This window comes from Lepidothrix coronata, unplaced genomic scaffold (genome assembly GCF_001604755.1).
Source record: "Lepidothrix coronata isolate B3197 unplaced genomic scaffold, Lepidothrix_coronata-1.0 Scaffold192, whole genome shotgun sequence".
In the NCBI taxonomy this organism is placed as follows: Eukaryota; Metazoa; Chordata; class Aves; order Passeriformes; family Pipridae; genus Lepidothrix; species Lepidothrix coronata.
In genome coordinates this window covers 1,187,079-1,205,780 of record NW_016690372.1, presented here as the reverse complement: position 1 = coordinate 1,205,780, position 18,702 = coordinate 1,187,079, and the positions used below count along the sequence as shown (strand labels likewise).

The 18,702-nt window shown below is 40.2% G+C and overlaps 1 protein-coding gene across 13 annotated transcripts in view; it reads right to left on the bottom strand.

The window, feature by feature from the left end:
* The window catches only part of LOC108505488 (neurexin-3), a 915,200-nt gene that overhangs the window by 554,436 nt on the left and 342,062 nt on the right, over positions 1-18,702 (bottom strand). The gene's annotated exons all lie outside the window — the stretch shown is intronic.

The window sequence follows — 18,702 nt, the reverse complement described above, 5'->3', positions numbered from 1 at the left end:
TTAATCACTATCTATTTGCTGAAAATTACCCATAAAGGAAATTAGACGCACAATTCTTTTACAGCAATTAGCTCCTGTTGATATGAATATGAAATAGGTACCTAGTAAGAGTTACCTCTGTAAAAAAAGGAAAGGAATGGATCAGAACAAAGAGAATATTCAAAGATAGAAGCCAAGGTAAGTTGGCCAGAGGTTTGGATGTATGTTTGGAGGACTGTAGAAAGCTCTTGCATGCATTATTTGGCCAAACCTCTGAAAGTGAGATTATTAGAACAGAGCCCAACACAACTTAACAAAGCATGGTAAAAGCAGATGGGAGCGTGGATATCAGATTAACTTTGTATAAAGGCTGTGGCAAATCCATCATGAGGTTTTCCAGGCTCTGAGAAAGCCTGACTAGAACTGGCCCCACCAGCAAATTGTGTTTACTTCAAGGATGAAATTTCTTTTCTTCCCTCATTATACAAGCCTGAAAAAGTGGTGAGGGAGAGAGTTTGACATTTCCTACTCTTTCAAAGAGTATTTCTCTATAGTGATAAAAGTCATAAATCATTACCAATTAAAACTGGGGAAAAAGAAAAAAAATTAAGTACAATGTCTAAAGGTATTCTTTCAGTTTTTCGGCCACTTGTTGCTAGCCCCTTCTCTTGGGCTGTCTGCAGCCTACGTCTCTACTGTTTCTGCACCCATAGGAAAGGGATGAGAAAGCCAGGCTGCAACTCTGAAACAACAGCCTTCAACTGCAGGGAGAATAGCCTGGCTGTTGCACAGACAAGTATAAACAGTTTGGAGCAGGCCCACAGATGTGCCCTTCACATCTGCCCACATTTCAAAGGAGTCACACAGCCAAGCACAGGAGATAACAAGCACTGAAAGCTCCACAATGACAGAGTGATGGGGGAAGACAGCAGCTGTTGTTTGTGGCTTGTATGATAGTGCAACCTCATGTGTAACTGGTATCAAACCTTAGTGTCCCAGATGGCCTCCAATTTGGAAAATATTTGTTATGCCATCCAGAAGCCTTCCCACAAGAGATGCAAAGTTAAAACAAAGCCAATATAAGAAAACAGAAGAACTCATGGTCAGGAAGCTTCTATATTCTAGAGGATCCTGTACAATTGCAGAAATTATTTAGACAAAAATTATTTCATAACAACAGGAACTGTTTAAGCCTGAGTGTAACAGCTGCCTATTGGGATAGTATGCTTCAGTTTGAAATTAAGTACATTGCAAAAAAGTAATCTCAAACAAGCTACCTGTATGTACTTCACCTGTCAGATTTGCCCCTCCTACCGTTTGTGGCATCAGAATATGGTATTTCTTTTTTTCATATCTTTCATATTTTTCTTTCTCCTGTTACTGTGCAAAAAGCCTATACAAAGAACAGCAAAGCCAGCCAGCTACCTGCACCAGGCTATAAACAAAGCACATCAGAAATTTCCTTCCCGTAAAACAGAAATCAAATTTCATTATATTTTTCAAACCTTTTCTCCTTCCAATTTCCAACAAACTTTGGAAAACAACAAATCAAAATACACACAGTGCTGCCAAATACACAATATCATAACCTTCAATGACAGTTTAGGAGCTGACTTATCCTTAACAGCAATTTTATTAAGTCAGAACAACATTCTGCATAATATTAAAGCAACAGTGGTTGTATCTAGTCATACTGCACCCTTTGTCCTCGGAAACACAAGTTACACCTACAGCCACTTGATCTTACAGAGTATTTTGCTTCTTTACACTACATAAACACTCCTCCTGTGTTAGCTAGACTGAATACCACAAAGGGAAGAATACAATATTAAAAAAACAACCAAAGCAAGACAGGCAAAGCTCTCACTCTTCCAAACAGAAAGTCAATCTCTGAGCAAACAGAGTTCAAGATGATTTGGACAACATTCTCAGACACATGATGTGATTTTTGGGGCCATCTTTAGCAGGGCTAGGAGATACACTCTTATGATCCTTGTGGGTACCTTCCAACTCAGGATCTTCTATGACTCTACGATCTAAGGGGTCTAAACTGCCATCTAATGGTGGAACTAACTTTGAAGCATGCAGAGCAGACAGCACAGAAAGAAACAAATGCTACTTTGACCTGAAAGGCTTGGACTCGGATTGACAATCATCTTCTTCAGCAACATTTACTTATATGCTGCTTCCTACAGCACTGGCTGCTGGTGAAGCAAAAGTGTGTGTTTTAAGTGACAAAACGTATCTTCATCAGGGATGTGATTACTGTCTCCAGCTGCCAGATTTGATTCCCAGTTTTATGCCACAGATAACAGGCTGCATCGCAAAAAATATAATAATGCCAAAGTTCAGGCTTGGATTTTCTGAAGACTGATATCATCATCTTAACTTCTCATGAAAACTACCAGCATTGAATGAGCGTAGAAATACTGAGTTAAACCATCTGAATGACTCCACTGACACAGATTTACTGGACATTTCAGCTACTCCAGAACCAAATCACTTTCCTCTCAGTCACTTATCATTTTCCTCATGATCTGGTGGTAAAGGTTCCAAATCACTTTCCTTGTGACTAAAGAACAGGCAGAACTTGAGCCCTTGCTATGCACAAAAACCAGAGGAATCTAATTCAAACAGGTCAGTATTTCCCTTTCCACTTTCCTTAAACTATATATAATAGTACCTCCTTATTATATTTCCACTGACCCCCTAATAATCACAGAATCATAGAATGGTTTCTGTCAGAAGGGACCTTAAAAGATCATCTAGGTCCAACCATCTACCATGGGCAGGGACACCTTCCACTATAACAGGTTACTCAAAGCTCCATCCAACCTGGCCTAATAACGTTGGCCTACTATCTAAAGCAGAAGGACACAAATTAGGATTCCTGAGATCTATTCAACAAGTCACTTTCTGATTTTCTTTTATTTGATCTGAAAGTAGGAAAGAATGTCATTTACCTCTCTTCAACAACACACGTTAGATCCTCACTTAAGAAATAATTAGAAAACTAAACCAAATATATTAAAAGGAGGTTGCAAACAGAAAAAATAAAATCTAATGAACCCTTGTATTGAGGAGAAGTGTGAGACACAGACACATTTGGAATCCAGTTCTGGCAGGTCATTGGCCTCTAACTCCATATTATCACCAAAGACAGCTCAATTTACTCCTCTTTTCAATGTGAAAGTGAGGGCCAGTAAAAGTTGTCAGACTGACGTGATGAAAAACGAGTACCTAGGACACATATAGAAAAAAAGCTTCCATCATATAACTCTCCCTCCAAGTTGCTATTATCTTCAACTAACAGAGTCATTCAAGAGTTTAGAAATTCATGAGCCATCACTCCACATATCACTGGAGAAAACAGATGCTAAGCTCTTCACCCGCTGAAGCAGGCATGCAGCCTCTCTTGCACACAGAGAGTGCCGCTTCTCTCTATTTTCAATATAAAGTGAATCACAGGCTCTCACACCATGCTCAATCACGATCCTGAGAGTTCAGTACAACATCTGTATGGAACAGCATGCTCTGCTTTCTCCTAAGGGTTCCTGGAGGGACTACAGAGGGAGCCTTGGGGAGGAAGAGCTGTGTATATTCAGGTGTATTAAGGAAATAATACACTTCAGTATATATTTCAAGTGTATTTGAAGACAAAAAGAGTGTCAAGCTTTTCCCTAAAGGGGGTGCTAATAGGAATTTAGCAAATCAAGTGAGTCAGCAGCTGCTGAGTGAGCAGAGCAGGCAATGGGGAGGCAGAGACTGTGGGCCTCAGAGACTGGTGCACTTGCTCAGACACTGTGGTGGCACAGTGAGGAGCAGATGGCAATACTGCCTGAGGCCATTAGATGGCAAAGGAGGCTGCAATTGTTTCTTTACTTACTCCACTAGTTCTGAGAAGTACTTGTTACGTGGCTTTTTCACTGAACAGCAGTGTGGTTCCTCCTGGGGTGAAAGAAAAAGCAGAGACACAGCAAATCCCAGTCAGTTTTCTGCACAGTGTCACTGACACCAGCTCCTGCTTTTACTTACTGGACAAGGTCCCAAATTTCCACTCATGTCTGCACAGGTTCTGGATCAGCAAGGGCTGTTTCAAAACAAGATTTCCTAATTTACACCTGGAAAGGATTAGACACAGCTCTACACCACAACGCAAAGAACATTCTGTTTTCTAAAATAAGCAGCTAACATACTCTAACCAAAGAGGAAAAAGAGTAGGTCTCCTAATAGGATGGCTTTCCTGTCCTTGATTCCTATTATTTGAAGTCCTCCACACAATTTGAAGCCATTAAGATGTCCTCAGGAATGTCTACTTTCACAGTAGAAACTGAGATAGAAATAGGAGCCGGTTCATTCAGTGTCACACTGCAAAGCCAAGACAGTGCAGGGACATAACCCACTGTCCACCACAACTGGGCTGCTGTCCCCCCTTTTTGGATGATCCAAGAGCTACCTGCCAGCTTGTTGTACTCTTCATCAGACAGACTGTGAAAAATTCTCAGAATATCAAGTCAAAATAATGAAGAGGTCAATAATTCCATTGGAAACTGGAAAGTAATCCACAAGCCTAAAAATAATCTAAATCTGTAGCGGAAAGGGGACTGCTCTTGACATCACTTGAAACATAGATGGTAAGACTCTATAGATACAACACCTGTTTCTCTTTCAAATTCTGCACATAGAGAGAGACTCAAAAGGGGAAGAATTGAGGCACAAGACAGTTTTTTTAAGATTTCAATTAGCCTTTTTTTTTACTAGAATTTATTTACTGCAGAGTTAAGCATCTCTCATAGTTACAGATTCTCTATTTATATCTGCTAACTGTGCAAATTTCCTGGTTCCCTGATTCCAGACCAGCTGCTGGGCACAGCTGTGCTCCAACAAAGGTACCAAAACCAGCAGGATTGCTGTGGGACTGTCATACTTCCCTAATTTCATCCGCATCTGGAAAAGGAAATCACAGTGTTTTTCTCACCCACTCCTGACACAGCTCAACAGAACACCATCAAGGTAATTAAAAAAACCCTCAATGATAGATGGCCAGTCTGAGAAGCTCCCAAGAGTCCAAAGCTTTTAAACATGGCACTAAAGCTCCCTGCACAACGTACAAGGTTGCCAACATAAAGAATACAGGATTCTAGGTGCACAGTGACCTGCAAAACTCTTGGACAGAGCAGAGGACATCCTGTGAGCAAACAGACATGTGGAGAGACCAAGGCACAGAATTTAAAGCAATATAGTCTGGCAACAAAGGAGCTTCTGTTCAATGGAAGGAGGTTGACGTAAAAGCAACACAACTAGGCAGAGCACCAAAGTGCCTCATCAGCATACTGCATCTGTATGATGACATATGGTGCTATGTGGCATATAAATCGTGAAGTGGGTTTTATGAATTTCATATTCATGTGGGCATCAGGCTCAAGGCCGCAGCATGATCAAGCCTGCACCCAACAGAGGAGACCGGTACATCCTCTTCCTGGCAGGTACTACTGGCTACCTGAACCTTGGCCCTGCTTCCCCCCAGCCGCTGGCTCTCCTGAACCCCATCCTTACTGAATGGCCACTTCACGCCCTGAGCACATTACTTACATATTTGGATTTTACTCTAAGGGCTGATGGGCCCTAAGCACTACAGGGGGCAACCCTGAGGTTAGTCAGTATTTCCTGTCTTTATTCATTCTAACCTAATTCCTTTGCCAAAGATCAAACAAAGTTCATGACAGAGCAAGACTAAATGTAAGCAAACTAAATGGTAGACTGTGCTTTTGTTGTTGTTTTTGGTTTTTATGCTGATGAACAATATTTGGGATGACAGCTTGTCAGTAAGAAAAAGCCCCCGTCCTCCATCTGCCAGAACACTTGTTTCTTCTGGTCATACACTGGCTAGAGAGAATGAGCCTTACATTAGGCTCTCCTTTACCAGCAACCTGAAAGCAAAACATGCTCTGCCTTCCCATATTTCTCTTTCTCATATGAGTCTGTGAATACCTCTTCCAATTGAGATTTGAGTTTGGGATTTGAAGTTTTTTTGGCAACAGCTTTTCCCTACAGCGGCATTTGACAATACTTTCCTTAACAACATTCTTTTCTCATCTGATACTGAAACACATGCTGCATAATAGTGCTTCTAATTTGCCTAAACATGGAGTTTGTTCCACAATTCTTTAAGATCTAGAAAAGAAGCTGAGGTATCAAAATGTTGTTATTTTTACACCATTAACCACTAACTATTCAACCTTTCCTAATTCAGTATGAGTTATTATAACAAGTAATTACAATAAGAATCAAACAAAACCTACTTTGGGAATCAGTGTCTTGCATGTCTTATAAACTTATTCACATACTAATTAGGAAAACATATCCAGTCATTAAGAGGATTCAGAAAGGAAAATAGGTCTTTTGAAATTGGAAGACATTTCCAGGTTATCGTTCTGAGGCATTCATTTCACAGATCCATACAAGCTAGAAACAGAAGAGCTGGCTAGATTCTGGAGTTCCCTTCCTTCCCTCTTACAAAGCATATTTCATTAAAGTGTACAGTAGCATATTTCATTAAAGTGTACAGTAGCCTGGCCTTACTCTGCTGTTTTAGCCATCCTAATTTCCAGTGTCTAACTGATGGGGTTTCCTCCTCTTTTCTAGTATTCCTGCTATAGCAAAACAAAGCAAAAGGAAACCAAGCTCATTGGTGGGATGCTATGATATTCATCACTTTTCTTTCTGAATTTAACCCAATATTCCACAATTAGTGTCCTATGAACTTTCATAAAAAATTCCCTTCCTTGGGAAGGTAGTCCTCTCATCAGAGCTGCTTCATCATCCTCCCCTCAGGTTATTATTTTTCCAAGCAATATGTACTGAACTCTTCTAATATTTCTCCATAATTCCAGCTCTCCTGATTATATTTCAACTTTTTGTGACAATTTCCTTCATGTTGTTGGATTTCAGTCTAAGTTGCTCAACAGCACTCTCTTTACACTTTTTATACTCATATTTCTTGAATACATATTTCTACTCATGTGACTAGGAGTACTTCTCACTAGCATGGAGGTAGCTGAGTATCCAATGTCACTTCATTACTACAGAATTTAACTGGTGAGGAGTTGATATTCAGGCTTATTATCCTGGCAAAGGTCAATGAGTAAACTATTTAAGGATCCTTTCTTGTGTGCTCTGTAAATCTCATATCACTATCAAGTTAAATACATCCAGCCAATCATTGACACACCGTACAAAATTTCATCATTTGTTTAGTGCTTTAGAAAGGGCAATGAATAATTTTGCCTTTACAACATCAAAGAAACTAGAAAGTTTTTTCCCCTGGAGTGTCCCAAATACTACAGCATTTTATCTGCGAAAGGTTGCCTGTGTTCCTCAAAAAAATACAGCACTGTGTCTCAACAACCACACAAGGATTGCATTAGCACTGCCAGCATAGAAAAGTAGTACAAGACAGAAAGTCATTGATATTTTAAAAGAAAATCTCTGAGCTTTAAGGGTTTTTAATACACATTGGTGGTCTAGGCAATGATCACAGAATCATGAAATATGCTGAGTTGGAAGGACCCACAAGAATCATAAAGTCCAACCCTTAACCCTGCACAGGACCATCCCCAAGAGTCACACCACGTGCCCGAGAGTATTATCCACACGCATCTTGAACTCTGTCAGGCTTGGTGCTGTGACCACTTCCCTGGGGAGCCTGTTCCAATGCCCAACCACCGTCTGGATGAATAATCTTTTCTAATATCCAACCTAAATCTCCCTTGACACAACTTCAGGCCATTCCCTCAGGCCCTGTCACTGGTCACCACAGAGAAGAGATCAGTGCCAGCCCCTCCTCTTCCCCTCACAAGGAAGTTGTAGACTGCAATGAGGTCTCACCTCAATCTCCTCTTCTCCAGGTTGAACAGACCAAGTGACCTCAGCTGCTCCTCATATGGCTTCCCCTCCAGGCCCTTTACCACCCTCACTGCCCTCCTTTGGACACTCTCTAATAGTTTAATGTCTTTCTTAGATGGTGAACAAAACTGCACACAATATTCAAGGTGAGGCCACATCAGTGCAGAGCAGAGTGGGACAATCATCTCCCTTGCCCGGCTGGTGATGCTTTGCATGTTGTTCTTACAGGGATATGAACTCAAATTATTAATATACAAAATCAAGAGCTTCCCCATTTCTGTACTGAAAATACTATGAAACAAGTAGCAATAATAGGAAAATGAGTTAGATAACACAAAAATAAGTTTCTTGTCCATTAAGCTTAAGAAAAACTATGAAACAGAAGGCTGAAGATTAGCAAAAATTAGCATTTTGCTGGCCTTCAGCTTTTCTTGTCCTAGAATCTGAAGCTCTTAGTGACTCACTAATTTTTAAAATTGCAACCCTTCTCTGATTTTGGAAAGTCTTAAGTATCTGGGATTTTTTTGAAGCTAGAGAAGGCACAGAAAAATGAACTTGTCTATAGTAATATAAGCCAGAAATAGAATCCCAAGACATGTCTATATTGTATAATTTTGTGAAGCACTGAATTAGTGATGTCCCATATATGTCAAGGCTTGTTTTGTGAGAAGCCGTGATCAGACTTTCTCACTCATTAGCCCAGCAGTAATGCTGAATTGACATGACACAACTGCCCATGCTCACAGCTCATCTGCATGTGTTGACACTGTAACAGTCAGCAGACAGTCTTGCAAAGCAAACAAGACTACACACACTGTAGCATAGGACACTCTGTGCCCAATACATTGCAACACACCTGAACAGCACCTGTAAGGCAGCTTTAAAATATTTCTAAGCAATGGCACTCATTGTGCCTTTACCCCTGGCCCAGGGGAAATCAGTGTGTCTTTTAGCTCTCATTGTCAGATAACACTTTCTTAGTGTTCATTCGTTCCTTAAGTCTTGTATAATTTCAATTTGTCTTACAAGCATCTCTTTACTAACTTTCTCCATGTATTGGAGTCCCCCGGATTTTGATCAGACACATAGGGGATGATAGTTGAGTGAGTGCAACGCTGGGTAAGAGAGAGGCTGACCCGTGGGGAGCTGTATGGTAATCAGCTTTTCATTATTGCATGCTGAAAGGCTAAAGTGATTCATGAGTGCTCTTTTGAGTGGAAAAATAGGAGAGGAGGAGATGAAGGAACTCTGCTTCTGATATGAATTATCTCTATCCTATCACAGTATACAAGTATTTATCTCTAGGAACTTCTAACCAGATATCCCAGGATTATACCACCATGTCTGCAGAGATCTACAAGTATTATTTTAGAGACATCAGATAGCTTCCTCAAGGTGGAAAAAAGTAGCTTAGTGACCTAAGAGACTAACAACTAAATTAGCTGATATCTTAGATTCACAGACTTAAATCCCAGTAAAGTAAATTAAACCCCCTCAGAGTCAAGGTCTGTGGTTAATGACTTTTGTAATCTTAAATCTTGCTGTAGTAGTCATTCTGTATCACAGTTTCCCAAAATGTAAAACTATTATATCAATTTCCTGTTGGAAATACTGTATATATGGGGGAAAAAAATGGCACTTGTTTGTATAGGATTATCAATTTGCACCCTTATAAAAAATAATGTGTGTTTATTTAGCATGTTCTGATAGCCCAAAGACAGGTAGAGAGGTCAGCAACTTCCTGGCTTTCTCCCAGCTATGACCTTGTCTGTTTCAGTTTAATTTGAAGGTTCCCCCGTGAATTATCTGTATGGAAAGGTACAAAAATTCACTCACTCCCATCTCTGGCTTCTACAGAGGGGTAATATTGTGAGATTTGGCGGGCCCCACAACACTATGGCAGAGAACAGCCTAAACTCCACTGCCAACACATCAACAGCGTCAGATGGGTTACGGTTCATTGCCTGAACATTTTTGTCTCACCTCAGTACTGAAAACATCTCAATCCCAAATACAAACAAGCCTAATGTCAGGATCCTCACTCCCAGTTGTATCTGAGTGGTCTTCCTTACTGCCCTGAAGCTCCCCTAGGAAGCCTTCACCGGGAAGTTTCTCAAGCATGTAATCCAGGAACAATGTCGACGCAGGAATAACATAACATACAGCTTCCTGCAGGCACCCAAACAGATGCTGAGTTATAGTTCTTGACATGCACAATCTCTTCAGTGCCTAACAGGATACTGCCTTTCAAGGGATCAACATGGGAAAAGAAAGTTATGGGTGCCACTCAGTTTAAAAGGATTTTCTTGATCAACACTTTGATGCAGCACATTGATAAGTATCTCTCCACAATCTGAGTGAAAGGGTGCCTGGAAAAAACCAACTCACAGCAAAAGGGACACGGCAGTTGTTTCAAAGCTGCTTCCCATGGAAGATTTACTGACTGAGCCTTAGCTGCTAGCACAGACTAGGGTATGAACTGTAGGTAACACACACACAGACACACAAAGAAAGGTAAATGACCTGCATTTTAACTTTTACAGTTTCTCTCAGAAAAAAGAAAAAAACAGACAAAAAAACCTCAACAGTGTAAAACAGGATAGATGTGCTCAGCAAGTCATCTTCAGACAGGAGGAAAAGACAAAAGAAAAAAGAAATCACAGTAGCGTAAATCAGCCTGGGGAGAAATGGCTAAATGAGGATGCTGATTGCTAATCTACATCCTGTCACTCTGACTTTATAAGCAGGTGAGCTCAAGAGGCCATGTGTGCAAAAGCAGTCCCATAAAAGCACTGTTTTTCCCATTCTCATCTGTATTCACAGCAGACAAGGTTTTCACTTTATGGCTGCAATGTTCTTGTTTCTTCTGCAGGTCCATTAGCACTGTGCACATTGCACAGTCAATACCAATTCCAGCCTGCACTTCTGCCTTTTTTATTTGGACACAAGTCCTTCTGTCTGCTGGATTCATTACTCTTCGACATGGCTATTTGTAGTATCCCTTTATGGTTTGATTATTTTTAAAGTAGACCAAGTGCCTTTGACTTTAAATACAAAAATTAAAAGATAAAGCAAAAACAAAGTGAGTCATTTAAAAAATAGCACAATAAATAATTTCTGTTTTTCTTTATTTTAATCCATTTTGTTTTGCATAATTACTTTATCCAAAAAGCTTGCAGGCTATAAAATGACAAACAAATAAACAAAAAGATACCAAAGATACCAGCCTTTTGTTTGACAAAGGTCTATTTATTGATTTCCTTGTTCCCTTTTCCCACATCTCAGGAAATCTTCCAGGATGTTCCTTGCTCTTCTGCACCAAATAGGGAAGTGAAATTTGATCAAACTGGAAGGTGGCAGAAGGAATCCAGCACAGGGGAATGGCACACAAGCATTTGAACAAGATACAGAACCATGATGTTGCCTCAGTAAAAGGGAGGGTGACAGACTGGGACAGGAGTGAATCTCCATCCCCTTGAACTCTGGACTATCTCCACCTCCTTCACCAAGGTGAAGCAATGGCAGCTCCTTCACACCACAGTGGTGCTCTGAGCATCAGACTGGGACTGGGGAAAAGTGACCTGCCAATTATTACCTGCACCTTACTTTATCCACACCCTCAGATGACCAACTCTGTGTTTAATAAGAAGAAAAGCTGGAATTATTAAAAACACAGCTCTGAGGCAAGCACCATGGCTGCATTGCTAAATCATCCTCCAGTAACACCTGACAGGGAGAAAAAGTCTACAATTCAGCACTGGTCAGTCCTCCAAGAGGATAGAACAATCAAACACAAATGCAGGAATAAACGAAATTTGCACAAATTGGACAACATGAAAGCTGACCAGCAGAAATGGGATATCAGTGACTTTTGGGGCTTGCACCAAAAAGTCAGACTGCAACAGAAAAGAACTTCAATCAGGTGATGGTCAAAAAATTAAGAAAACCTGGATGTTTCCACAACTAGGCATTGAGCTCTTAGGTTTCCACCTCTGCGAATCAGAACCTGTACACCAAGACTAGTGTAGGGACTATATAGATATTTTGAAATTTCTTAATATGTCAAGAGTCTTTCCTCTGGCCTAATTTTTCTCTTCAGTCACAATCATTTATGACAGAGAGATTTAAAATCAATAAATAAATAACAGAACTATGAAATTTTTGAGGTGGCTTCTGTATTCTTGCCTCCCCACTCTTTAGCAAGTGCATGCCTTTTGCCAATCACTTGTCAGGGGGAGATCTTGCTCTCATGTGGCAGATGAAACCTGCAGCACAAACTCCATTTTGTTCTGCTCAGCTCAAACCCTCTTGCTATGTCCCTGGGCTGGGTGCACTAAGCTGCCTCATAGCTCTTTCTGTCTCCAGCAGTCTCACACACAACAGAGAGGAAATCAGAGCTACAGAAGAAGAGCTCCTGCTTTCACCATTCTACTTTGTAGCTCTATCAAAGACCAGGCAAGTCAGGAAGAGTGACCCATCTTCTAATCTCTAATGCAAATACTTCTCCAAGAGATAAATAAGGTATATAAAGGAGAGGTACTCTCTATATATTTCTCATTCTAAGCACAAGCCTAGGCCTCCCAGAGCCATCAATCCAACATGCTTTTCAACTGAATTCTGAATTGTCACTTTCCATTTTACTCATTTAATGAAAGGTAGTGGATAAAAAAAATCACTGCTTAAAATACCACATTTTTTCTTTCTCAGCAGCTTGAAATGGGACCTGGGGGTATTGGGGCAGTCAGACTTGAAAGTCTAATTCCTCATGACTCCATTTGAATCCTAAAGTCTGGTGCTTTGATTCCAATGATAATCTCCTTCAACCTGCCCTATCCTTTTGCTCCCTTTAGCGGTATCACAATATGAAGGATTACAATTCCTCCTTGTTCAGAAATGGAAAAATGCTAAGTTGATCACAAGAACACAAGATTAGGGTGGTAGGTATCCCCTACCCAAAGGGACCAGGCTGACCACAAGGAGACCTTGCCTTAACAGGCAGAACTTCAGAAGTCAACAGCTTCAGGACATAAAAAATGGAAGCATCATAAGACCAAGAGCACTTATTATGAAGCTGCTTTTCTTGTACATCCTCCTTGCTGCTGTGTCCCTCTAGTGGGAAGACTTTTGCATTAATGTGATAGATATCTCCCAAATTTTATGTTTGATCTACCCACCTACTCACCACCTATAATCATCACAAAGCAGGATGTCACTCTGAAACTCATATTAAGATTTGATAATCAAGATACAGTTTTCCTCTTCTGCACTTTATCTCCCAGTTTTAACCTTCTTGTTCTCAATTACCAGGAAAAAAATGAGGATGCTGTTAAGAAATAAAATAAACATGATGAAAATTATCTTTCCTTTACACATTCTCAGACCTTTAGCAGAGAGAGTGAGAGTGGTTTCCCTTCTGGAGAGTCATGCCTTGGAGTCTGGTACCTAGTGGGCTGTTCTGTGCAATAACTGCATATTAGAGAAGGCAGACAAAGCAAGCAGGTCAGGGTGAGCCAATATACACCACGAAATAGGATCTTTCCATGCTTGTGGTGATGGTTGTGCTTTTGCATATCCTTTCCATATCACATAATAGCCTCATCTAATCAATCAAAGTGTCCAAGAGGCGACTGCCTATCTCCATATGGAGAAAGAGTCAATTAAGGGAGCATCATGAATGCCAAGTCTTTCCTCTCCCCCTGAGATGAATAGAGAAGAAGAAATGAGACAGAAAATGCACTGGGCCAGTGCCTGCCTTTCAGCTTGATGGCTTCGACCAGGCAAAGCAGAGAGATAGAGAAAGCTAATTTCACAGATAACATCTCCAAGGTCTATATAGTAATTTTAAATATTGGAAATAATTTTTCATGACAAATGAATCTACTTCATCCTGGTCTCTTCCATCAAGATATTTCCTTTAATTGTAGGGACAATTGGCAGTCTCAGCAGAAACACAAACTGGTCTGATTGGAGGGTATGGAAAGGAAGCAAGGTATGAAGTCACAGAGACTGAGATCAGCCACTGAGCTATGAGAGACTCAAAGATACAAGGTAGTCTGAAGCAATTCTTGCACCCAGTGTCATCAGTTTGGACACCTGAGAAATCTGAACCGACATGGTGCATACCCATAGTAAGCTCACTCTGGATGATCCATGTGACATGCCATTATATGTCTTGCCGGAAGCTTACCCAGGAAAGCTATGATGAAAAGGTGAAAATGTATTTCCTTCCCTCTTGATGACTTACCACTTCAGATGATCCAAGTTTTAGTAAATTCTACCTTCCCCTGTGTGCTGGTTTTGGCTGGGGTAGAGTTAATTTTCTTCCCAGTGGCTACCACGGGACTGTGTTTGGGAATTGTGCTGAAAACAGTGTTGATAGTATAGAGATGTTTTTGTTATTGCTGAGCAGGGCTTACACAGAGCCAAGGCCTTTTCTGTTTCTTATACTGCCCCAACAATGAGGGGGCTGCGTGTGCACAAGAAGCCGGGAGGAGGCACAGCCATGAGAGCTGACCCCCAACTGATCAAAGGGATATTGCATGCCACAGGGCATTGATCTCAGTATATACAGTGGGGGGAAGGAGGAGGAAGGAGGAGTTGTTTGCAGTGATGGTGCTTACCTTCCCAAGTAACTGTTATGTGTGATACAGCCGGTGTTTTCCTGGAGATGGCTGAACACCTGCCTGCCCGTGGGAAGTGGTGAATGAATTCCTTGTTTTGCTTTGCTTTTATGCGTGGCTTTTGTTTTCCCAATTAAACTGTCTTTATCTCAACTCACAAGTTATCTCACTTTTACTCTTCTGTTTCTCTCCCTGATCCCACTGCTGAGAGAGTGAGTGAGCAGCTGCATGCTATGTAGTTGCTCGTTGGGGTTAAACCATGACACCATGATATTCAGGCAAACTGACCTGCTATGACAAGCTGTCCATAATCTAAGAGTTATCTAAACAACATTACGCCTTGGCTTATAGATATGGTGTATTTTGTGGCTTACATTAAGGAGAAGGCATTGTTCTGAGCTGTCATTTATATACCAGCAGATAAAAAAAACACCATTACAATATTGTTCCTGTAGAAGAAGCCTACACTAATAAAAGTATAAGATTCTAAAAAGCATTAACCAAATGTTCTTACTTGTCTACCCATCATCTTTTTTGTTGTTGTTCTAATGCTTTTTACAGGAGTTGACAGTAAACAAAATCTAATACAGTTTTGGGTAATCATATTTCTTGAACTGGGTGGACCTTGGGAAAGTTACACTCGGCAATAAACAGCCAAAATTACAGAATTTTAGAGAAATTATTTTCTGTGCCATAAGCTAACATATTCAGATGAGATAAAAAGCACCTGGTGTACTAACAAATTCACATGCAGCACAGAAGGCAGGAGTGGCCTTAAATATCAAGAGCTTATGATGATGGAGTCAGAATGAAGAAACTGAAAGAGCACACAGATAAAAAAGTCATACCTACAACATTATACAATATAGGAGAGACAATAGTTGGTTTTTATATGGTCTCAGATTTTCCAGCTGCCCAGCAGGTGCTGTTGGAGATTATCACATCAATGAGACTCTTCGAAGTTAAAGTTCAACAGCATAAAGACCATGAAATGGTCTTTTTCCAAACAGATATAATCACCCTGACTTTTGAATTAACTGCACACTCTTCTGTACTGAGGATATCACAAAGGTATTACAAGGCAACAAACGCAGTTACTTGCAGTTATAAAGCACATATATTCAGAGTGGCTTTTGACTGAATATATACATCTATGGACAAAAAAGTTATAATGAGTGGTAAGGATCTCAATATAAATCCACAGAAGTGAGAGACTTTGAAATTGTTCTTGAATATTTTTTCTCTTCCCTTACAAGCCCCACTGGGGTTGCACTGTCCTTACTGGAGCTAGCACAACATCTCATGAGCATCTTGGGAATTGTTTCAATGTTAGAATAGAAGTTACCCCACGGAAGGTAAGGAAAGGATTATAAAATGGAGGATACATAAAAGCCTAATACAGTAGAATAATCCAGCATCTATGTAAAAACAGTAGCCTTCTGCTCTGACACCCAGTCATTATGGAGAGATACAAAGGAGCTAATCACATAAAGCCCAAGCCTGTGTTTCAAGAGCAGGACTGTGAACAGCATCTCCCACAGACATAGCTGCCTGGGCCAGCCATAAAGGGAATGGTGTTACGAATGGACTGATGGCTAGTGAGAAAATGAACTTCTCACACAAATGCCTTTAGCAAAGTTAACATTCTTCAGATCACATTAGTGAAGATTTTACTATAAAATTAATGAGAAAAATTGAAATGGATATGAAAGTATTGCATGAAAATTTTTGCTAAATTCAGAAGGAGTATTTTTTCCTGCAGTTTGGAGACTATTTGGTAAATTTTATGATAGTCACTGAATATGATGCCTAAAGATTTTTAGTCATTTTGTAGATTTTAATATAGTTGTATAGTTTTCTTTCACCTTAGACACTTTAGACAGTTACTAAAGTATTTTCTCATGGTTTGTGCAACATTCCAATGAATTTCTGTTTAACAGTCTTTCCAAGGACAGATATTGGGATATGCACCTGGACCAGAATAATAAGGTATATTGTAGACAAAACAAGATAGAGGGTCCAGAACCCTTGGAGGAGCTCCGACAGTTCTGAGGGTGGTACCAGGGGTAAGAGTGGTCTTAGGGTTGATGTACCCACTAGAAATGGTAATTAGTTAAAGTTATAAAAGTGTGAGACTTCTGTGTGTGTGTGTGCACCTATATACTCCATGCACCTGAAAGCTTTCATTAAAGAACTGCTCTCTACCTTATCTATATTAATATTATTTGGAGATTTTTTTCTCCCATTTTTGGCATCAAATAGATGAGGTCCAAAACAGACCCGATTTCTAACATCTTTCACTTTATATTACGAAATCATAAGAATTATTCTGATGTTTTGATTTTCCTAAAGTCTTTGACTATTCAAGATCTAGCAAGGATTAAAAGCATTAAAACACTGCAGTAAAGACTTTCTCTTAATGTGTTTATCATTCCTGGGAACCATCATTACTATAGGAAAATCTATTCTCAGCAGTTATCCAGCATTTCACTGCAGACTCAGGAGGTCTGGACAGGCCAAAATCCATCAACACATTTGAGTTGTTTTAAGCAAACCTTCAAAGACATAATCATCATCAAACATCTTCACTAAAACAAAAAAGAAATCTGTGCTGATACCTGCACTTGAGACAGCAAAGCATGCAGCACTTATACTACATAGTAAATGATTTTGTAGCATTTCTAATTACCAGTAATTTTGCAACATCTCCCTTTATTGCATACATAATGGACAGATGTCTACTGTCATTCTTAGTAAACTCTGCTGCAAAGATAATAAAATGTGTAGGCCTATGCTCAACATCAGTGTTGTTACCAGCAGGTATATCGCTGCTCATAGACACTATGCCACAAAACACAGGAAAAGCCAGGTTTTCTCAAGGTGTTAGTTGTCCATCCATGAGCAGACACAAACAGGAAGGACTCCTGATTCCAGCCTTTGGGAGAAGAACTGGAATGAGGTATTTCTGTCTTGCTGCAATAAATACTGGGTGTCACTCAACAAAGGAAATGGCTGTTTTGTCCTCCTTACCTGGAAAGGACTCAGGCTACTTCCAGTTCTGAGCAATTAACTTTGGAGGTTTAAAATCTAAACCTCAGTGTCTTTTATTTCAGTCTTAAATGGTCAGAAGTCTCATAACAACCTGTCTTTTCCAATATTATCAGTATATGAAAAAATACCCCCTAAAAAAAACCCAAAAACAACAACAAAAAAAGAAACACCAAAACAAACAAAACCCCCAAAAACAAAAAACCAAACAAACAAAAAACCCACCAAACTCCAATCAAGTCAATTAAGTAGGAGAAAGCATCAAAAAGTGAGTGATCAACAACATTTGATTTTCACTGGCCTAAAATTATCTGATTTTCAGTTGTCTTTTGCTCTGTGTCCTTCCTGGGCTTTTGTCCTCTACAGTCCCTGTCACCGTGTTTCAGCAGAAGGAAAGCATGCAGAGGTTTTAGGATCCACCAAGCAGACCTCATGTATCTTTTTGAGCCCATGGCATTTCCACTGCAGCTACAGAAAACAGCTAATTTGAGTACAACACCCAGTCCCCTCCTCTGCTTGTTTAATGCCAGGGCTATAGGTTCCTTTTCCTAGAAGTCCACAAGTTGTGAGGAGGTCCTTTGTAATCACAGCAAAGTAGTACATCATCCTCCATGAGCCAGATCCCAGCTCCTACCTCTGACATCTTAAGTCCAATTAACAGGCAGCTGTAGTGACCTGATGTTGCAACTGATGCCAAATACTTACAAATTGGAAGGCAAAGTGTAAAGAAGACAATAAGTACTTAAAAAAACACCAAAGATGCTTCACAGTAGCCGCACTAACCCTTCCCAGTCTTCTGCACATCCACAAGAGCCCTCCAGCCCTTCTTGCTGTCAAGACTTGCAACTCACCCTAATTTCTGCTGGGCTCAATTTGGGAAGGCAGCTCACATGCAACAGGAGGAAGCATCCCATTGCATTGGAAGAATCTTCTTGTCACTTATCTCAAAGCTTGCCCAATGACTCATGATCAGAAAGCATTTGGGTAGCATTCCCAGGGGATTTCACATATTTTAGGTCCTTCATTTCAAACTAACTAGCAAAACAGCAGACCTGTTGAAACAAGGTACTCAGAAAAGAGACACGGCGCTGCAGACATTTCTCTGGTACTCTATTATTTCTAAAATAATAGAGTCTATCCTATAATAATA